The sequence below is a fragment of the Pteropus vampyrus genome, unplaced genomic scaffold (assembly GCF_000151845.1).
Source record: "Pteropus vampyrus isolate Shadow unplaced genomic scaffold, Pvam_2.0 Scaffold149, whole genome shotgun sequence".
Classification (NCBI taxonomy): domain Eukaryota; kingdom Metazoa; phylum Chordata; class Mammalia; order Chiroptera; family Pteropodidae; genus Pteropus; species Pteropus vampyrus.
In genome coordinates this window covers 325,052-334,227 of record NW_011888930.1, presented here as the reverse complement: position 1 = coordinate 334,227, position 9,176 = coordinate 325,052, and the positions used below count along the sequence as shown (strand labels likewise).

Here is a 9,176-nt window from a genome sequence, read left to right as displayed (position 1 = left end):
CCTCCTTTGCAATTAGGTGGAACTCTGTGACTAAACTATAGCCAGTGGAAAACGAATAAATGAATGGGAGCTTCTCATGTGTGATTTCCCATGCTCTTTCCTCTTTGATCCAAATAACTTTGGAATCACAAGTTAAAAATTGTAAAGCTACAAGATGGAAAGATCCTGAGACCCGAATCATCATTGAATGGAAAGACTTTAGATGAATGAGAATAAACTTCTTTTGTCTTTGAGCCATTATACAATTTTTGGTTGGTTGTCATAGCAACTAACATTACCTTGACTAATATATGATAAGTGTACCACCATGTCTCCTTTCCTACTAAAAAAAAAATAGACATTATAAGTTTTAAAACTTTGTTAACTTTAAACTGATAAAATGCTTTCTAGTTGTTACTTCAGTTTGCATTCTTTTGATGATTAGAGATGACATAGTGAGGTGAGTGGCATGTCATAAATGGTGAACAATTTCAACATGATAAAAGATCAAGGGGTTTAGTTGATTAAATGTGTGTGCCACTTGTACACTTATATACAAAATATGTATATAAGTGTACAAGTGGCATGGGAAATTGATGCTCATAACAGGGGAGGAAATAGCTTCGTGAAGTTGTCCAGCAGTCAGACCAGAGCTGGACCTCAGATATGGACACAACTCCTTAGAGGGGACACCAGTGAACTGTACTTTCTCTCACTGAAGAGGACCAGGATATTTTTCTGGGAATACAGATAACTTAAAGAGGCAGGGCTGCCATGACTTAATAATGGTAATGAGGATGACACAAACAGGCACCTCTTGGCATTAATTTAGCATGAAAAACAGGTAAATTGACTTTTACATTGAGCATTATATTTTAAAATGGAAGAGAAGTAGAAACCACAGATGTTGGAGAGATCATATCACACTCTAAATGTATCTGGTTTGCATCCATTGCTTTTCCCATACTACAACACACATGCAGAAATGCACACACACATACACACGCACACACACACACACACAATCACATATTCTATTAGTATTTATTGGAAGAAGTTAACTTTTATTTATTTTTTTAAGCGAGGCAACACTTGATTGACCTCACAGATTACAAGGACCTTGTCATCTTACAATCCCTTATTCTTTTATTTTTTACGCCTACAGCACCTGGTCTTCCTAGGTGGTCTCCCATCGAAGTACTAACCAGGCCCAATCCTGCTTAGCTTCTGAGATCAGACAAGATCGGGCTTGTTCAGGGTAGCATGGCTATAGACTGGAAGAAGTTGACTTTTAAAGGACAAAGACTAATAGTAAAGCTAATCTTTATTAAGTGCTTAGTTTGTGCCAGACCTCATTTTAAGTACTTTATATATATGAACAAATTTACAGTAATTCACAACAATTCTTTAAGGGAGATTCTATTATTATCTCTGTTGCATAAGTAAGAAAACTGAAGCACAGAGAGGGAAGTGGTTTGCCTGGTATCACACAGTGAGTGAATGGTGCAGCTGGGATTTGAACCATGTAGTCTGGCACCAGAGCCCATGTAGTTAAACCACAACTTTAATGTAAGGCTGAAAATTGAAATCACTAAAGTAAACTAACAATAGAAGTAATGCATTTTTGGGGAAAAGCAATTGGAAAAAAATTATAAAAGACTCCTAAATTTTTTGAAGTGGATTTTCATAATAAAACATTTTAATACGTTCATTGACTTACTTGTAGTAATAAAATTCTGTAAATAAAATGCCATCATAAAAATATGCACATATATTTCTCTTTAATTAAAGAAAAGTACTGTAATCCTAGTATCTAAGAATATTTTTCTAATACTCGGACTTAACTTTTTTGACTTTTCAGTATACAAATAATATAATAATAAGGTTACTTTTTGATCTGTAAAATGGGGTTGTTTGTGCTTACTTTCTTCCTTTAATATTATAAAATTATATACTTATAATTATATTTCTAGTTTCTATATTAAATTTATTAAATTATCTTGTCATTTAAGCAAAATAAATGTCTGTGTCCACATACTCCTGACTTGCTATGGCATATTTTCTCAAATTGTCTATCTCAGAAGCATTCCCATTGAAAGGTAATCGAGGATTACCTTTGAATCTCAAAACTTATACACTGTCTGACAGTATTCCTGCCTTCAGCTTTTTATCTCAAATCCATCTGTATCCAAATGTGAAAATAATTTATTTCAACCTCCTGTTCCCTTTCTTTTTGCCCTAAACATTGATACATAATACATTGAGCTCTCTCTCTCTATAGATAGATAGATAGATAGATAGATAGATAGATAGATAGATAGATAGATAGATAGATAGATAGATACACACACACACACACGCACACACACACATATATATAGTGAAGTGGTAGAGGAATGATCAACAAATATTATTCAAGTTGAAATTAATTTGTGTTTCCATGGGATGTGGAAATTACAACATTTTCCTTTGTGTTATAATTAGACTATAAATAACCCTTTATCTGCACAGAAACTTACACAGAGTAGGTGCTCACTAAATAAGTTTGTTAATTATATTATAATAGTTTTCTTGTAATAAACATTTAAAATTAGAAATCTATCATGTATGGTTACATATTTTTAAGGAAACCATGCTTTTACATACAGGTCATAATACCAGTACATTTCTATGAAAATAATTGATATTTACAATGACCTGGACCAATAACAACTTTATAATAATGAGGTATAATCTGTTATAAAAATAATAATACAATCCAAGAACTAAGAAGAATCTCAAGTGATCATTTCTTTGATAAGTCCCTCACATTGCATGTGAATTTACATTTACATTTACAAATAAAAACGTGCAGTTAATTTTGCTTTCATTTTTAATTCAATAGGGACAATTTTCTAGAGTGAATATAAATCAATATTTTAGGAAATAAAAATGATTTTATTTGTATTTTAATTTCTTAAAGTGAGACATCTCTTAGAAAAACTCACTATATTATTTTTCTTTATTAATTCCTCTCTTATTTCTCAAAATTATATTTATAAAATATGTGTTGTTCAAATTAACTAGAGTGCTCCAAAATCATGATTTTTATTCCTAACTCCAGCCAGCTGCTACAGAGTTTACAAACTGAGATCCCAAAGAGAAGGCAGCCATAAAGCTCAAAATATTGAAGGTCTTATATTAAATCAGCGTTATCAATAAATTTTTATTCCTTCTCTAATCTTTTTTATTTTTATGAGATTTGCATTAAATGTGGAGAGATTAATTATTTTAGAAGATTACATTGCCTATATTTTAGGTCCCTCCAAAAATACAAAAAAATGTTTTATTTCTATCCAGTGTTTCAATAGAAATAAGTACCTGACATATGCTGATATGTGTAAGAAATAGAATACGAACATTTATACATAATTAATTCTTTCTTTACTCTACTCTCCTCTTCCAGGTTTTGTCTCACATAAAATAATGACCAGATAGCAGGAAAGAATACTAACAGCATGTTTCAGAAAATATGCTAAGTATTTGTATATTTTTATTGTCATAACAACTCTTTGATATAGGTATTATTTTTCTAATTATTACAAATAAGAAATTAAGATATCATTATTGATGTCATAAAGATAAGTGGTCAGAATTAGAAACAACAGCTGTCTTTTCTTTAGTCTGTTTCCTTAGTAATTTTAAAGAAAACACACTTCCTTTGGTTAGAAAAGACTGTAGTTAATAGCTAGAAGGATGCAGAAAATATTCTAGAGAAATTTCTAAGGTAGGGAGCCATATTTTGGTTAAGTAACAGGTAGCTGGGTGGGGTGGGGGGGCTTGCAGTTCCACTTGTCTCTTTAAAACATAATTTCATGTTCCCTGTGATCCAACTATTTTAAAATATAGATTTCCATACTTGTGAAATTTTGAGTACCTTATATCAATAAAAGATATACATAAGCTGCCTATACTTGAGAATCAACAATTTGGTAAATGTCTTCAGATATCTTTAATCAAACTCTAGTTTAGTATGAAAGAATAACTGGAATGTGTTTTATTAGAATTCAACAAATATGCAGAGATTTTCCTGCAAACTGTTACTGAGAAAAGGCCGTTTAACAGATTTAGGCAAATCACAAAATTTTAGTGCCTCTTCAGTGCACAGAGCAGTATAAGGATAAATAGGAGATTCTCAATGGCTGCCTCTTAATTAGCCAGTGCCAATATTCAGTGACACACAGTGATATCTCATGAGAAGTTGGGGAAAGGAACAATTGGATTGGGAATTTGGGTACAAAATATGAGAGATTAAAAACCCTTTGAACCTTGTTCCTTATCACAAGAACCACGTGACCTGAGAGGATTGAACAGGAAAGGGGAAGGTGTTCAAGTATATTATGTTTTTTTCCAGGACGGAGTGAGTTTAATCTTCCAGTAGTTAGAATAAGAAAAGGTAAAGATTCAAGAAAAGAATTATTAAATATTTCATTTTTGAAGATGTTCATATGCTTTTACGTCTGTGAGGAAGATGTAATTGATATGTTTGGTTCTTTGAAATAAGCATTGGAGAGTTGAAATTTTAGAAGATGGTGGTATCTGATGAGCAAAAACCCAACTCAGAGGTGGTAGATAGTTCAATTCCATCCAATTACAAAGAAAGCGGAAGGAGAGGGAGAGAATGAAGGGATCTATCCATCATGCACAATACAAATAAAGGGCTGTCACTCATTTTCCTAATGCCAAAAAAAAAGAACTATTTAGCAGATTTTGACACCAAGAAAATCATTTGTAATAGCCTTGTTCACTTTTCAATTCTTCCTCAAATTTAAAAGAAAAAAACTATTCAATTGTTTCTATTATAAGTCAGTTCATCTTATGAATCCATGTCAGTTTCTTAGTTTTTTCAGTGAAATAGCTAATTCATATCATATTTGCAGTCACCACTTCATAGTGAATCACTGCTGTTTGATTTAGCCTGTCATCTGACACTGAACATCTCAAAACCATTTGTATCACTCTTCTTGTTCATTTCAGCACATATGGTAATAATTAGAAATGTGATACCTTAAATTCGTTTAAAATATCCAGTGAATTTAGAATATAATAATAAAACCAGCATAACTCATAGTTCACAAAAAATTGTAAGCTATGTGAACTAAGTTATAACTAATAATTACATGTAGAAAAAAATCATAATGATTTCAAAGTAGAAATATAAAATATAATTTTTATAAAAACGTAAATTGCCAACAATATACTTATAACTACTGTATGCAGAGTGTCAAAATATGAACTAAATGCATACTATAGAAAATACTTGAGTTTTAAATCGCAATTTTTATTACAGAACACACTACCAGGAGACGTTTCCTCTCCCCAATTTTAAAGTCCTTTTAATTCATGCCTTTAAATGAAAGAGTTGCGTATACAAGGTCAGTGAAATAGTTATTTATGGTTGAAATGTTTTTGCTACATCTATTTTAAGAAGGGTCATTTTTCATTTCATTTTCAAAATTGCTTTAAAGTGTTTAGCTGACTATACAAAATTACTCAATGTGCAACCAGCAGTTTCCTCCATTTCCAAGCTCTAGGTAGCCTAAGAATTATACAGGATTTTATAATTAAGATGATTAGGTTAAATTGTATCATTTAACAGTTTTTATGTTTATTGTGATCATCACTATATTAAATTGTTTTACTATAAAACCATTTTTCTCTAAAATATGGTCTCATAATCTTTATCCATTTTGGTTTACTTCTAAGGAAAAAATACAATGTCAATATTTAAATCGCTCATTATAATATAGACCTTTGTACCCCAATGTCAGTATTTTGTATTAAGATGGTTAGTGGTTATAAAGATCCTTGTTTTATAACTGAAACAAATATTTCCAACAAATATTACTACTCATTGTCTCATTTTCCCTAGGAAATGTACTGCTCAAGTATTTTTTTAATTATGATTATTATTTTGCCTTTTGAGGTTTTACTAAATTAAAAATGCATAGGACCTATTTACTGGTGAATATTTTTAGATATTTCAAATCCTATTTTCTTTGCTGGTCGATATTAGCAACTCCTCTCTAAGCTTAAAGAACACATCAGCCTTGTCATGCAGACCAGCAGAAACTGCAGATATGTGAGCTTCTAAATTCAGATAGAAAGCATTGCTGAAGCTAACCTAGAGTAGTAAGGAGAACTTCAGTCCTGGAAAGTGCTCAAATCCAGGAGTTGGGGAATTGACGTACAACAGATTTAAAGATTCAAAACTAAAACATCCACAACTAAGCAAGGTTCTGTAATTTTATTTGGAAACTGCAAGAATCCTGGAGTTGTAAATTCATGTATTTGTGATTCTTGAACTTATACTTTGTAGAATGACTCCAACTACTAAACCTTTTCTAAGCCAAAAAATATTTCAAAGTGTAACTTTTTGCAAGTTAAAATGAGAAGAAATTAAGTCTCTCAAAAATTAGAGTTTATCATAAAACTGGGGAAAATAGTCAAAACAACAACTACTGAGAAATTATTATGATTATTTTTGTATTCTTATTATTTCTGTCTGAAGTCTCTAGGTAATTGAAGAAGAAAAATTAAACAAAAACAAACATTTCGTATGTAGGTAGACAAAAAAATAAATGACTAACCTTGACATCCACCAGCACACAAAATCCTACATAACCAATGACAGACTTCATTGTTTAAAGACTACTTGGGGATGATTAAGAAAAAGATGATGTAATCTAATATGTGATAAAGAGAGATATAATATTCTCTACTGGAAGGCATTCCTATCATGTCATATCAAAGTCTAGCAAAACGTTGAAAGTTAGAAATGTTATCAAGCATTAGCAGGCATTTAAAGAACGTCTCTTGAATATTTCTAGCATAAAAAAGTATTTCATGTGATGTAAATGAATGGTAATTTTCTGACTTTAAAAGAGAGCTGTGCCAGTACATTTCAGCATCCTGGACCCAATTCTGCAAACATGGAGACGCTTTCAATTTGCTCTGCCTGCCTTCCCGCCTTAGATGGCTGCGATTGCAGCGAAATTAATCCATTTAAAAATCTGCGGCTTAAACTTAAGGATTTTCAGTTTTTCCCCCTTCTCTCTCTTTTTTTTTCTTAGAATATCAATAAGTTCCAATTGAAGAGCGGATTCTTTTGCAATTCAGGCATGTGCCGGCGATAACGGGCGAGTTGGCATGAAGAGAGGCAGAGATGGATTAATTATGCAGAGAACATGGAAATTCTGCTTATCATCGGCTAGCAAAGGAGCCCGGCTCACATAATCAGCAAACGAAGGGAGAGGAAAAAATAACAATGCAATGGCACCTTCCAGCCCATCATCAGGATTTTTCTACCCCCCTTGTAATTAAAAAATAACATACACTTATAGCCCTATCTCCTGTGCAGGCAAGGAGTGGATGTCCACAAAATAATTGCAGTGGGATATTAGAGCTAGCAACATGGGCTGTCCATTCCTGTCTTCTCACCCTCTCTTTCTCTTTTGGCCTCTCAAAGCACTTTGCTTCTGAACCCAGTCCACATCAGACGATGTCTCAGGTGACATTCTAGCTCAGGTTCCAAAAATCCCAATTTGGTACCTTATATTGATCCAAGCAAACATACATACATATATGATAAATATTTGAAGGGCTGGGTCTAGGGAAAGGCTTTGGAACTGATCACCTGTGGACTATCTGGTCAATTTTGTTTCTTGATGAAACCTGTCTAAATAGCCTTCATTTTGCAAAGTGATGGGATTAAAATGGTGGGCTGTGCAATGGCTGTGTTAATCTTCTCAAATAATTGAACTTATTTACAACTTTCTGTTCCTATTCCCTTTGCCAATTCATTTTATAAATTCAAGTATATATAGAGTTAACGACTGCAACGTCTGTGGCTCCAAATCAGAATTCACAATTCTGTATTATTACTCTAAAATCTGACAGCTTAATGCTTTGTATTTCTCTGACTGCCAAAAGAGACCATAATGAACCTAGTTTATTGCTTTAAAGAAAATAAATTTTAATCTCACACTTGTATCTCTGTATTTTCCAATTCTGAAAATTAGCATGCAAACACAAATGTTAAATGATACTCCTGACTGAATGCCATAGAAGCAGGTTTTGCTGCTTTAATCATCACCCAAATTATTTGACCTAATTACAGGCATAATTCCCATGAGAGAGGCCATTTCTTCCTGCAAAACTTATTGGCGAGCTAGAGAAACAGAGAAATGAAAATAAACTCGGAAAGACAAAATTTATGCAACATACGAAGGAAAAATGTTGTTCCAAAGTGCAGTAAGCTGGAATTGGAAAGCTGGCAGACTCTGGAAATGTAATTTATTCATAGAGTTCCACCAAAGCAGGGGACCAGTGTGGGGCGCAGTTTACACGCTTGTGGGAATGCTTTAAGTGACAGTGATGGTAATAGACTGATTCTTTAAAACTAATTATTTCCATGTCTATGCATATGAGCACACATACACGCTACCACATATGAGTATTACCGAAAACAAAGACTGAGCAAAGAGATCAAGTGAATGTTTGGCGATATTTGTGATTATTGACTTTGTTAGTTCCTGAGAGAGTAAAGGGAAAATAAGATAAGAAAAAAATACTTTAGCAGGGGGATCAGAGTTAAGGGTGAAGAAAGGTAGATAAGAGATAGAGAATCCTGATAAAGAACAAGGGAATAATAAACATGGGATAAAGAAAATTACAATTTTGACAGTAGAAGTTATGATTTTATTTCTGGTTATTTTTATAAATGTATACATATAAGATATATTTTATATAAATTAAATATATAATTAGAAACATTTAGAAAGCCATTCAAGTGTGTATCCCTACACCAAGTAAAGCCCAAATGCATAAACTAGAGACCACAGATTCTGTGAAGCAGAATACAGTTTATCTGAGTTTTTGTTACACATCACACCAAACAGAGAATTACAGATGCAATAATCTGGCCATTCATTACCACTAATTCTTACCTTACTACTATTCTGTCCCCTCAAAAACATTTAGTATCTTTTGGACTCAGCTTCTTAAACGCACACTTAGTGTAATAAAACCTATCACTTAGAGAAAATGAGCAGCAGTGAGTAAATCTTATTTGCACCAAGTATTAGACCATATCTGATTAACTTTGAAACCAGAAGGGGAGATGAAGTCACAGCTAGCAAAGGTCATCATAAAGTGCT

The 9,176-nt window shown here is 32.7% G+C and overlaps 1 pseudogene; it reads right to left on the bottom strand.

Annotated features, from left to right (window-relative positions):
- Window positions 1-1,135: 1,135 nt before the first annotated feature.
- LOC111745228 lies at window positions 1,136-1,254 on the bottom strand (annotated as a pseudogene).
- Window positions 1,255-9,176: the final 7,922 nt, after the last annotated feature.